The sequence below is a fragment of the Balaenoptera physalus genome (genome assembly GCF_965194825.1).
Source record: "Balaenoptera physalus genome assembly, chromosome: 16".
NCBI lineage: Eukaryota > Metazoa > Chordata > Mammalia > Artiodactyla > Balaenopteridae > Balaenoptera > Balaenoptera physalus.
The window spans coordinates 16,893,212-16,907,016 of record NC_138898.1 but is presented as its reverse complement, the minus strand read 5'-3'; the positions used below and the strand labels follow the sequence as shown (position 1 = coordinate 16,907,016).

Genomic DNA, 13,805 nt, shown 5'->3' with positions numbered 1-13,805 from the left:
ATTCAGTAATACAAAGGGATTTATTTACAAAACAGAAGCAGACTCACAGACATAAGAAAACTTAGGGTTCCCAAAGGGGAAAGGGGGAGGTACATTAAGAGTATGGGATTAACAGATACACACTACTATGCATAAAATAAACAACAAGGACCTACTATATAGCACAGGGAACTATATTCAACATCTTGTAATAACCTATAATGGAAAAGAATCTGAAAAAAAAAAAAATATATATATATATCTGAATCACTTTGCTGTACACCTGAAACTAACACAATATTGTAAATCAACTATATTTCAATTTAAAAAAAAAACAATTCATTCAGGAGGACTGAGGTCATTCCCTGGGGTGAGGACAGAACACATGCATGCAGTTAATTTCAACATCGTGACGTTTAACCAACTACAAAAGTCTTGAACAAAGTCTGTAAAATGATCCCCATTTTACAGAAGAGAAACAGAGTCTCAGAGAATCAGATGAGTGACTTCAGGTCACATAAGAAGAACCTGGTGTTGCTGGGGCTTGGACCCGTATCTCCAGCCATACGGCGCATGCACATAGGCAGAAGTCAGGAGGGCCAGGGCTTGGGTGGGTCAGGCGAAGGCGTTCAAGAGAGCAAGGATGGGGAGGAAGCCACGGCCACATCCAGAGCTGCTTCTTACATCAGAGTGGCAGTGAGCAGGGCCATCTGAGATGACCCTTAGAGGGAAACCTAGAATGACCAACCAATTCAGCTTGGTCTCAAAGAGCCGGACGGTTTCTCGTGGAATCCACACAACAGCCCTGCTCTATAGAGCTCATAAGGTAAGTGTGCCAATGAGGAAACAGGACTTGGAGAGGTGATGTGACTCACCCGGGCATTCAGCTAGTGCCTGGAGGAGGCAGAACTTGAACTCAGGTCTGTACAACCCCAAGTCCTATGCTCTCTGCTCCTTAGTACCCATTTGGTAGACAGCCCCAAGTAAAAACGCTTACCTTTAAAAACCTTTCTGTTGAACTTACTCAGATGTGGGTGGGGAGGACTGGCGCATGGCCCCAAAAGTAGCAGCTGCTCCTAAACTTGCAACTTATTCGTTTTTAGCTATACAATGGAAACAAAACCTATGCCATTGAGCTGCTATGAGGAGTAATGAGTTGATTGACATAAAGTACCTAGCGGGTGCCTGCCACACAATAAGTAGCCGAAATGTTGACTCCTTTCCCTCAGTAGGAAGGCTGGTAGTCCAAGGTTAACAGCCTGTCCTCAGTGGAGATAAAAAGACAGAGGCACAGTTGTAGCGCACAGAATTACAAGACAGAGTGGGCAGGGCCTTAAGGAACAGCCAATCCTATCCAGTAGATGACAGCTTGAGAAACTGAGGCTCAGAGAGACAGGCAGTAACTTGCCCAGGGTCCCATCCACGAAGATGGTTAGATCATTTGGAGAAAAAGCTATTCTATATTCCCAGGTGTTTTCCCTCAACCCTGAGGAGCAAACATGATTTCTCCTCTAGTAATCCTTGGCAATTCTTAATAAAGACACTTCTCTGGCATAAATGTTAAAATTGCCTAAATATGGCTAACTCTTGGATAATGCTGGTTAATCCTGGCTAATGTTGGATCCTCTAAAGAATTTTTTCCCAGCAATAAACATTTTTTTGTGGGAAACTCTCATTTGCCTTGTGTTTCTTATGGAAATGTGATTTGTACATACATCCTCCCTGCATAAATATTTAGCTCATCATTGTGCCACACAAATTCCCTGAAAATTAGGTGGAAATCAGCCTCAGCTGACAGAAACATCTATACTCATCCAGGGGGAAATCATTATTATTTAGAACTTATTAAGCCCCAACAGTTAGTACTGGATGAGCCTGGGAACTTCAATAAATACTGAATGCAAATATAAGCCCAATGCTTGAGCTAAGATTGCACTTGTAATTTCTAACTGCCAAGCGGCAGCAAAAGGTTGAGGAAAGAAAATGGGTGGAAACTTGGTTCTGCCAACTGCACACTGTCGGAACAAGAGCAAACCACTGAGTCCCAGGACTTCCCTGGTGGTCCAGTTGTTAAGACTCCACACTTCCACTGCAGGGGGCACGGGTTCGATCCCTGGTCAGTGAACTAAGATCCCGCGTGCTGTGCGGCGAAGCCCAAAAAAAACAAAAGACAACAACACTGAGTCCCTCCTCATCTATAAAATGGGTCTAACCATACCTATCTCACAGGGTTTTTCATTATAAAGATTAAATGAGATAATATATCAATATCTAACCTATTCAGCATGAAGCCTGGCACGTAGTACATGCTCAATAAATGTTCATTTCTAACAAACTAATGAACCCCAAGTGATGAGATGTGGAACTATTAGTTCACAGGTTGGTTACAATTGTATCCCACCCCCCTGTGCTACAAACATAATTTACTCCAATCTCAACTAGGTTTTATTTGAAGGTTGCAGTTAACTTGCCAATATGACATAAAACTAATCAGAGGACCAGCTTCATCTAGTGCGAGATAAAAGTCTCCATGTTTATACAAACTGCATCATTAGGCTTTGTAGCCAATGCTGCCCATGTCCTGTTATACCCCTCAGACATTTCACTGTGCCCGAGCAGCTTCCATCTGTCGTATCTGTATCTCTGTGTGTAAGGGCTCTTGCTCCAGGAACTGTAGTGTATAAATACCCCAGCTCCCTCGCCTCTTGTGTGGGGTCATTCTGAGGCCTGTGTTTCCCCACACACACTTTGCTGCTTCCTTTCCTTCCCTGTTTCACTTCCCCACTGGTGTGACCTCCACTTCCCAAATAAAGTCCCTTCACTTGAATCTTGTTTTGGAGTCCAGGAGAACTCTGAAGGAGTTCAGGACATGTCACCCTAAAATATGCCACTTGGGCATGATGATTCTTTTGAGCTGAAGGCACTGGAGAAACTGCAGATGCGGGAAGGGTTCTCTGACCTCCCCTTTTCTACCTAAAAACAGGCCATGAGAAAGGCGCCTCTCTGTACCAGGAAGACAAGAATATCTTTATCACCACAGATTTGGGACAGACACTGAAAGGGGTCTGTACAGACAAGCTTGCTAAAATAATCCTATCTTCCGCTAATCCCCCTTCCACTATATCTCTTAGTTATTTCCCCAAAATGTACTGCCCTTTGTCTTGTCATTTCTTCACAAACTTGTCTTTTTTTTTTTTTTTTTTTTAGCTTTGCCACACAGCATGTGGGATCTTAGTTCCCTGACCAGGGATCGAACCTGTGCCCCCCTGCAGTGGAAGCGCAGAGTCGTAACCACTGGACCACCAGGGAAATCCAAACTTATCATTTCTTTGTCTAAAAGGTATAAAAGTTTCTGCTCTGGTCACTTCCTCAGGTCTTCATTCTCTTGTCCCGTATACGTGTAAAAATGTAATTAAACTTGTTTGCTTTTCTCCTATTAATCCATCTTATGTCAGTTTAATTCTTAGGTCCAGCTGGAGAACCTAAGAGGATAGAGGAGAATTTTTCCTCCTCTACAACCTGAACTAAGTCACACACATGCCAGGTTCTCAGGGCTGTGCCTGAAGCTCAGGATCAAATCAAGTATAATGTGGGAATAAGAATAGCCCCCGTTCCCTGAAGGCTGGCCCTCCAGAGCTCCAGCCCCATGTACCCAACAGCACACTGCCATCCCATGTGCTCTTTAGTTCAACCTGAAAAAGTGATCTCCCCCTCTGCCCCACATACACCTGGGAACAGCTCCATCACCCACGCACTCTCACAAGCCAGAAACCTGGACATCGTCCTCAGTTTATCCCTTTCCCTCCCCTGCCCCCACCACTTCCAGCCATTCACCAAGTCCTGCCAGTTTGATCTCCTAAATCTCTCCTCGATTCAATCGCTTCTCTCCATCCCCATAACCACTGAGCCAAACAAGACCACCACCATCTCTGGCCTCAGCCATTGCTGTGGCCTCCAAACTACTGTCCCATGTCCACCTGGGCTCCCCACAACCCTCTCTCAATACCACCACCACACAAATCATTTTTTGGAACTCCAAGTGAGAACAGCAACATTGAACACTTAGTGAATGCTTACTTTGTAATGGGCACTGCTCTGACCCTCTGACTTCCGCACTTACAATCTTCCACTTCTTGTGGCACTTAGGCCAAAACCCCCAGCTCTTTGCTTGAGCCTCCAAGGCCCTGCATGAGCCGGCTCCCCCTTTTCTCCATAGCTCTTTCTCTCACTATTTCCCCTGCTGGATTGAAAACAAAAGGGTCTCTTTTTGAAAACTGTGTGCACCAGTTTTCTGCTTTTATTTCTTCATGGAGAACTTTTGTCAAAGATGGACACAACCAGACATTAGCTAAAGCAGTGAAAACAGATTTAGTGACCACTGACAGTAAGGGAAAGTGCTGAGCTCCATTCTGTTGTGTTCAGAGGAGACTGGGCATTTTAAAGGAAGAATGAGGGAGGAGGGAGGAGGAATGGCAGGGGCTTGAACAGAGTCAGGAAAGTGAAAAATTACAAAAAGTGGGAAGGGGTGTTTGGTCCATGTGAAACCCATCTGGGTTTGCTAACTGGTACCTATCGAAGTTAAGCTCCTACCCTCCCACAGAGACTGAGAGATGGGCCCTACCTTCAGGTGTTGGCTGGAACAGTGAATTAGTTCATTTGGCAGCCTTGAGTTTTCTCAGGTAGGAACTGTGAGGGGGCAAGGGTCATTACTAGGGATGCAGGCTTGAGCTGTTAGACGCCATGTTAGTGTTTGCTAAAGTCTTTATAGGCCAAAGTTGAGTCCTACCAAGAAGAGGGCTCAGAGGAGGCTGGCTAGAGTTTGGTCAAGGAAAGAATCTTTGTCACTGACTTTGAATGACTGTAAGTGCCAACTCCTCATCTCCACCCCAGTCCTACCCATCATCTTCCCAGACCCTACTCCAAAGCCTCTTCCATTAGGAAGAAGCCTTTCCTCCTTGGGGCTCTCATTGGAACACTTGAGATGAGCATGAGACTAAGGATGGTTCTATTTATCCCCTTTAACCATCCACAGGTTCTTTACAGCAAGAACTCTCCTCCACCTCCCACAGGCCTGACACAGGACCCAACACACAGTAGGTGCTCAAAGAATGTTTGTTCATTAATGAAGCCATCTAGCCTTAATCACAAATGTTCAAATGTTCGGGAAGTTTCCTTCAAACTACCTTCCCCCCAGGACCTGCGGTTGATTGGACAATTCCTCCAGAGCTGGAACAAATCCCCTTCAGGCGCTCGATAAAACTATTCAGTGAATGCTGCTGACAAAGGAGCTGATTGCGCTGCTTTGACCCTGAAAGTAATTACATGCACCAGCATCCATCTGCCCGCGGGGTGGCCCGGAAGTGGGGGGGGGGGTCCTCACCTTGACGCAGCTGTATCTTCTAAATAAACTCAAAAGAGCAAACATTGTCTCTTACCCCAGGATCGTTGTCGCTTGTTAGGAATCAAACCGAGGGCAAGTGAGAGGGGTAATCTGCACACGTTACCGCCTCCCCAGGCTCAGCTGCGCTGCCTTAATCTTCTCCATCTCAGACACCAAACACTGTTAGTTCCCTACTCCAGGCAAAGTCAGCAGGACAGCCTGGGATCACATGACTGTTTGCTCTGCCCTCAGCCCATCATTGTCACTTCCACACATCAGCCACTACTGGCCCCATTACCTTCTTGCTCCCACGCTGAAAACCTGGAAGTTATCCTTGGTGCTTCTGTCTCTTCCTCCATCCGTCCATTCATTCATTCTCTCTGCAAGCACTTAGTGAGCACCTATGAGAAGCAAGTGGATGGTGCTGGGTTTATACTAACGAACAAGACAGGCGTGATCCCTGCCCTCATGCAGCTTACCATCTAGCGAGGGAAATGGAGATTAACCAAATAGACATACAAATGTTCATTTTAAATGAAACACACCAAGAATTCCCTGGCGGTCCAGTGGTTAGGACTTGGCACTTTCACTGCCAGGGCCTAGGTTCGATCCCTGGTCGGGGAACTAAGATCCTACAGGCCTCACGGTGCGGCCAAACAGATAAAAATAAAAAACAAATAAATAAAACTAAGATCCCGCAAGCCACACAGCATGGCCAAAAAAAAATTTTTTTAATTAAACGCACCTATTATTTGCTGTGTTCTTTGCCTGTCCCTCTAGGGAAGGAATGTAGCATAGAGGGGGAGGTCATTTCCCAAGGCGGCCTTGGTATTCCTCTCAGCTTGACCAAACTTTAGACAGTTTCTTCCTGACTCTATGTCACTGAACTCTCTTTCCTTAGAGCAGTTACTTTAGAAAACTTGCCCTTGTAAATTCTTTCTCTGCCCCCCTTGAGATGTAAATCTTCTCCCAGCCTCTTACCAGTTTTACGACCCAGAAATGTCCTCTCAGAAATGTAGTCATCAAGGAAAACAGTGCCCCTGTTTCCCAGTGTCTGCAGGAAGGTCAGAGCTTCTCTTTGATAAGCACCAATTAGCAGACACAGGTGGCCTCATTACATAGACCGATGGCCTCCACTATTTTTCTGTTACCCTACCCCAGGGCTTAAAAACTCTCCTGCATTTTGTTTCAGTGTAGTTGAGTTCAATCTCTCTCCTGTTGCAATAGTCTTCAATAAAGTCCTCCTTGCCTATTGAACTCTGTCCAGTGCAATTTTTCTTTGGCATCATACAGAAATGAATAAAACATGGATCCTGCCCCCAAAGAGTTTAAGGTCTGATTAGGAAGACAAAACTTTCAAAACTGTAGTAAACGCTGTGAAAGAAAACCAGGGGAAGCTATAAGAGGGTGTAATGAGGAAAACACATTTAAATGAGAAGGAAGAACTCATGAGGAGTGATATTTAAACTGGGACAAATATCTCTGTTCTAGGCAGAGGGATAGTACACATAAAGGCCTTCAGATCAAACAGTCAGCTTCCAGTATATTAACACCCTGTCCCCCCATCAAGTCCTGTGCACATGTGCCTCTTCTTTCACTTATCAAAGCTCAACTCTGACTGTCTGCTCCCTCAGCTCAATAACCTTCCATGAATCCCAGGCACCCCCTGAATGGAGTCCATAGCTCTTAACTTCCTCAGCCTTGGGTCAAGATTGTGTCTAATCTGGTTCCTTTTACCTCTCAAACCGTATGGAGAGAAAGTGTCCCAGTGAATCACAAGCCTTCTAGGGTGTGACAGAGGAGGGAGCTTCCTACAGAAGCAACTGGAAGACAGCCTAGGAAGTGTGAATGCACAGCACTCACATGATTGAGAGTCAATTCACAGAGTTGAAATAGAGTTGAACAGGAAATGCCATGTTCTCCTGTGATGAGCTGGGCCCACGCCCAGTCCACGCAGCAAGAAATCCAAGGACCCGAGGCTGGAGCACAGAGCTTGGACTCATGACCAGTGGAGCCCGTACCTCCCTTAAGGCTCGTTGCAGCAGCTGGCAGGAAGGGCGTGCTGGCCTGAGAGCGCCTCCTCAGGAAGGAAGGAGTGGCTGACAGGCACAGCCCACTGCAGCCTTGCCCACAAATCCCAAGACCCAATTACTGTCCTTGACTATGACCTATCGGATAGTCAGCTTCTCCCTGGGAGGAGTGAGAGCACCTCCTCACCACCTCTGCCCAGTCTTTCCCAGCTCTCTTGACCTGCTGGCCCCAAGCACAGGATTGTCTCGGTCAGACCTTCCTCCTGGGTCATGCTCTACATCTCAGAGCCAAAGCCCTTGTCTCTTCATCCACAAAACACCCTCCTTTCTTCACCCCTAGGTCAGGAGACTGCTTATGCCTCTGAGCTCTGGGCAGGGGCCCAAGCACTCAGCTCCTCCCCTGTCAGAGTCAGAAGCTTCCTAGAGCCAAGCCTGCAGCCTTGACTCTTGCTTCTGCGATGAGCTCTACCTGCACCCTGTCAAGGGCGATGAGTTACTGCGGAGGTGGGGCAGGACTTTCTTTCTTTAATTCAATTAAGCCGCATGCTGACTGTGATTCTTTCTCCACTATCTAAGGCAGCAGGTTCCTTTGCAATTACTTCCCCTATGCTGAGGCTGCACGTCAGCAGGGGGTCTCCAGGCGACAGAGATGAGGCTGTAGAATCACAAAGGCAATGGGATGGGGGAGAGGACAGACCAGGAAGACCGGAGGACCAACCAGGGAGTACCTGAGAGAAAGATCAATCAGGAATGGGAAGCACAAGATGGCCCTGAACAAACCATACGTGGGAACCAGTGGGGATGTGATTTCCAGCTGCTTGCAAGGGCCTTAGAAGTGAGGGGCTATGTCTTAATTTGGGTTTCCCCAAAAGCAGACCCAGAGACAAGGATTTGGGTGCAGGCAGTCAATTCGGGAGGTGATCCAAGGAAACACAGTGAAGGAGCGGGGGAGTGAGACAGGGGAGTGAAGACAGTAAAGTCCGCATTACTGAGCAGGTCGGTCACTGGGCAGGTGGAGCTCAACCCCACTCGGAACTCTCTACGAGGCTATGTAGCACACACCTGAGAAGTGTCCCCAAGGGGCAAGGAAGCCAGGTGTTCATTCACTGGAGTGGTTGAATGATAGTCCTCAAAAAGATGTCCACATCTTAATCCCCAGAGCCTATGAATGTGACCTTAATTGGAAAAAGGGTGTCTGTCACCATAATTAAGGATCTTGAGATGACAGCACCCCGGATTACCCAGGTGGGACCTAAATCCAATGACAAGCATCCTTCGATGCACAGGGAGAAAAGGAAAAGGCCATGTGAAGTCGAAGGCAGAGATTAGAGTGATGCAGCCACAGGCCAAGGAATACCAGGAACTACCAGGAATTCAAAGAGTCAGAAAGGATTCTCCCCTAGAGCCTTTGGAGGGAGCCAGTCCCCGCCAACACCTTGATTTGATTTCAGACTTCTGGCCTTAAGAGCTGGGAGAGAAGAAATTTCTGTTGTTTTATGCCACCCAGTTTACAGAAATTTGTTATAGCAGCCACAGAACACGGATACATCCACCAACTCCCATCCCTCCTTGGTTAAGGGTTACTCCTGGGGTCAACCTCCCAGCATTGCCAGGCTGCGCCACCAAAGGCTGAGCCCAAGAAAGACCTCGGGCAGAGAGACACCTGTGCTTGTGGTAGGACGCCGTCATTGAGGATAAGAATTGCCCACTGAAACTGCAGTTGACCTGACCTCTGTTGGGGAGAGGGTTTGAGGAGGGAGGTGGGCACTGACAGCACCTGCTACAGGATGGCTCGAGTTGGACCAGGGCCACCTTCTGGTCTACCTGTGTTTTCCAAGGGGACCCCTATCAGGAAGCAGGCTCCTCCTCAGAATCAACCCTCAGGTAGGAAAAGAAACCCACATTAGGACGTGCCAGCTGTGTGCCCACATGCACATCCCCCCAAACACACCCTTCCAATGCCCCTATGAGATATGGAGCATGTGGTGGGAAGAATAATGCTCCCCAAAGATGTTCACGTCCTAATCCCCAGAACCTGTGAATATATGACCTTACGTGGCAAAAGGGACTTTGCAGATGTGATTAAGTTAAGAATTATGAGCTGGGAAGAGGAGCCTGGATTGTCCAGGTGGGCCCAATGTAATCCCAAGGGTCCTTATTAGTGGCAGAGGGAGGCAGGAGGGCCACGAGGTCAGAATCACAGGCAGATGAAGATTCTACCCTGCTGGCTTTGAAGCTGGAGGAAGGAGCCTCAAGCCAAAGAATGCAGGCAGCCTCTAGAAGTTGGAAGGGATTCTCCCCGAGCACCTCCAGAAGGGAACACAGCCCTGCTGACACCTTGATTTTAGCCCAGGGAAACCCATTTCAGACTTCTGACCTCCAGATTAGAGAATAAATTTGCATTGTTTTAAGCCACTGAGTTTGTGGTAATTTACACAACATTGGACATTAACACATTCTATAGACTTAAAAAAAAAAAAAAATTGGGATTAGCCCGGGGGCTGTGAGCAATGGGATGACTGGGAGAGCATTTCTGAGATATTAGCTGAAGTTTTATTTTTCCTCCTTGTAGTTCACTCTTTTGCTTTCTCCCCTTCCCTCCTCCCACCCCGATTCAAGCCACCAAGCCTCTGAGTTCACTGCCTGCGAGAAGGGGCAGGACGTGACCTAGGTCGGGGAAGTAGAAACAAGACACCTGCCTTGTTCGGGTCTCCACAAGCCTGTGTCCTTGGGGGACATAAACAGAAGTGTGAGAGGAGCACGGCCAAATGCCCTCCACCCCACCAGCCATGAAGATAATCTTCCCCTGGGATTGAGAAGGAGAAACACAGAGATCCTGTGGGGGAAGGGTCCTGCACCTGCACCCCAGGGAGGCTATAGGAGGCTAGAAAGGGAAGGCTGGGGGGGGGGGGGGGCGCGGTGAGCCCAGGTGGGCGGGGCTGGGGTTGGCTGAGAATCCACAGGGCTTGTACCTCCAAAGTGGTACGGTATTTAAGATGGAACAAGCCTGACTTGGGGGAACACGCTGAGTACCTTGGTGATTGTGGTCAGAGCTGGGGGTCAGGCGAACCCCTGTGGATGGGGGAAGGATTTCCCCTGAAGGGCACAGGTGTCTCTGCCATGATCCCAGGGCAGGATATTAGGGTATCTCAGACTGGGCAACCAAAGGATGTCCCCTCCCTCTCAGGCCAAAGAGGAAATTTGGCAGGGACTCCAAACCTTGTGAATGCCTGGGTGTACCAGCTTCTGGGGGCTGAGCTGGCCCTGCCCTGTGGAGGCCAGCCAGAAGCTCCTGGGGTCTCCGCAGTGGTGCTTGGGTCTGCGGGCTGCAAGAGCAACTCCCCGGCCCCACACCCTCAGCCAAGGGAGTGAAGGGGTGTGTGGACCCCAGGAGACCAGTGAGGGGGATTTGTGATCATCAGGGACAAAGACATCCCTGTCCCCAGGGCAGACTTCTCACCAGTGTCCCTAGCAGTAGTGCAGCCACAGCAACAGAGGGTCCTGCCAAACCCCTCCCCACACCCACAAGATGGCAGCAGAGAAGTCCTCTGAAATAACGGAGGGGACTTCAGAGGGGCTTTACCACCAGCAAGAGGCCCAGAAGGGGCTGATGCCAAAACCATTTAATTGTAGGCGGGATGGGTGATCTCATTTCACAGCCCGGGGAGGCTTCCAGCTTACAATTGTAATAAAACATTTTATGGGGAAGAAACAAAATGGGAGCAAATTTGAGTGTAAGAACAAGCAATGGTTTAGAGTTCTGTATCATTAGCAGAATTAGATCAATTCAAAACATAAACCAGGAATAATAAGCCGTCTCTCTCCGGGTCACCCTGTGTATTCAATGAGATCTATTGTGTACAAAGGACCCACCAGAGCCAGTTATACAGTCAGTCTAACTACGTAACCAGAGGATCATTTTTAACACCCTCCACACACACTCTAGGGCAAAATTATTCCCAGGAATAATCATGGAATAATCAATAGTAATTACTTTTTTGATTCATTCGTTAGTTTTAAAATCACTGACAGTTAGTTATCAATTATAAAGGAAAAATTCAATGTTACATATATCATTCAGATTCCATAAAATATTTACTATAGGAACTGAAATTAGCACTTAACAAAACACAAATTTTTCCAGCTCACAATGTATACCCCATTTCACTGTTCTAAATTCTAAGCATAAATAAAAACTCCAACTGGTCACATAGAATGATAGAATTAAAGGAATACATTAGCGTTTTTCACCATTTAATTGCTGGCCTATCACTGTTATTATTGAGTCAACTGTTTAAATGCAGGAATATGTATACCACAGGCGTTAGAGACCTGAATTGGGCCCAAAGAGAACTTGAATGATTCTGAATCATTAGGAACTTACTTTTACAATGAACATGTATCGCTGAGCCCATAAATCTAGAGGGATGACTATATAACAGGCAATTCTTTGGATTAAATGCCATGTAAAATACAATGTTTATGAAAGGATAGTGATTAAAATATGTCAGTTTGAAGCATGCATGTATATTAAAACTGGACGGTAAACACAGCAATTTAGATTGTAGTTCAACTGAATATTTCAGGGTGACGGCATGTTTGATACAGTTTAGAATTGCCAGTGTATCATGATGATGAAAAACAGACTGGATAAACAACAAGGTCCTACTGTATAGCACAGAACTATATTCAATATCCTATGATAAACCATAATGGAAAAGAATGTAAAAAAAAAAGAATGTATATATGTGTATAACTGAATCACTTCACTGTACAGCAGTAATTAACACAACATTGTAAATCAACTATACTTCAATTAAAAAATTTTTTTTAAAAACACATATATATGGAATTTTAAAAAAAATGGTTCTGATGAACCTAGGGGCAGGACAGGAATAAAGATGCAGACGTAGAGAATGGACTTGAGGACATGGGGAGGGGGAAGTGTAAGCTGGGACGAAGTGAGAGAGTGGCATTAACATATACACACTACCAAATGTAAAATAGGAAGTGGGAAGCAGCGGCATAGCACTGGGAGATCAGCTTGGTGCTTTGTGACCACCTAGAGGGGTGGGATAGGGAGGATGGGAGGGAGACGCAAGAGGGAGGGGATATGGGGATATGTGTATACATATAGCTGATTCACTTTGTTATACAGCAGAAACTAACATAACATTGTAAAGCAATTATATTCCAATAAAGATGTTAAAAAAAAAATAGACTGGCTTTGTTGGTTTTATTATTGTTTTTAAATTCTCTATAGATAACATTCCCCGTTGTTGCCTGCACCCAGGCAGTGTGCCATCCTCACACACTACAGGTGACTGGAACCCCTTCCATTGTTTGGGGGAAATCATTCCTGCTTCAAAAAGTGAAAATAATTCATACTGATTGTCTGCCATCGCTCTAAGAGCTTCACATGTATTAACTAGTTTACTTCTCAGTACACGTCTACGCTGGTGGCTAACTGTCCTTACTGCCATCTTACAGATAAGAACACTGACGTATTCAGAGGCCTGGATATTGTATTTGGAAGTGCTTTGTACACTGTAAGTGCCAGACAGACATTACTAAGTTGGCAGTCATAATAGTGAAGTTTTCATGTATTTGGTGATGACAATGCACCAGAAATACCAGGAAGAAAAAGAAGGGTAGATGTTTATGAGGCTGTTAACAACCTGGACAAAATACCAAAGCCAAATTCAACGGTGCCAACGTTCTATTCCCAAAATGGAGCCTGTGAAGACGGCCAGACGGTGTGACCACGTTCCCCAGTGCCAAGCAGGCAGCTGCCAGAGACGTGGCCCAGCTCACAACCGCAGCAAGTCTGTGGTTGCAGAGAAATGGCTTCAGCGCTCACAGTCCCCTGGAACCCAGCACCCGCCAGCCCCCCCGCCCCCCAAGAGCCAGATCACGCAAGGACTCTTGGCTCTGCAGCATATTCAGAGGGGAGAACTGGGAGAAGCAAGGGACCACACAGTTGCCCGCGGGGATGCCCACCGCGACCCGCGGGCTGAGACGAGGTGACCCGGACAATCCGTGAACCCCTCAATAGAGGCAGATAAGCAGAATCAAGCTGCTCTTTACAAAAGCACATTTAGTGAACACCTAGGGCTTGGGCTGGACGCGTCCATCTTTTCCCTTGCTGTCTTTCATTTATTTAACGCATGCCTCATAAAGCTACTCTTTTCTGCCCATGAATAATGTATAGTTGGACAGTTACTTAGCTGGAACGGGGTGCAGACAGAGCTGGATTGGTCACAAATGGGACCAGAGCTAGAAGCCCCAGATGACCCACCGTAGACCCTGGGAGCAGCTTGAAAACCCCAGAAGGGATCCACCCTGGAAGGTCATGCAGGCCACCCTTGAATCCAGCGCTGGAACGGTCTTGCGCGCCTCCGAGGATAGGGCACGCC

The 13,805-nt window shown here is 46.9% G+C and overlaps 1 long non-coding RNA gene across 4 annotated transcripts in view; it reads right to left on the bottom strand.

Moving 5' to 3' along the window:
* Positions 1-13,805, bottom strand: part of LOC309645381 — a 153,330-nt gene that overhangs the window by 68,272 nt on the left and 71,253 nt on the right. For 3 of the 4 annotated variants that reach the window (XR_014254843.1, XR_014254844.1, XR_014254846.1), the window contains one exon: positions 5,658-5,760. The exons of the other annotated variant lie outside the window; for it this stretch is intronic. This is a non-coding gene — a long non-coding RNA (uncharacterized lncRNA). The remainder of the gene's footprint in view (positions 1-5,657; positions 5,761-13,805) is intronic. 4 annotated transcript variants of the gene reach the window in all.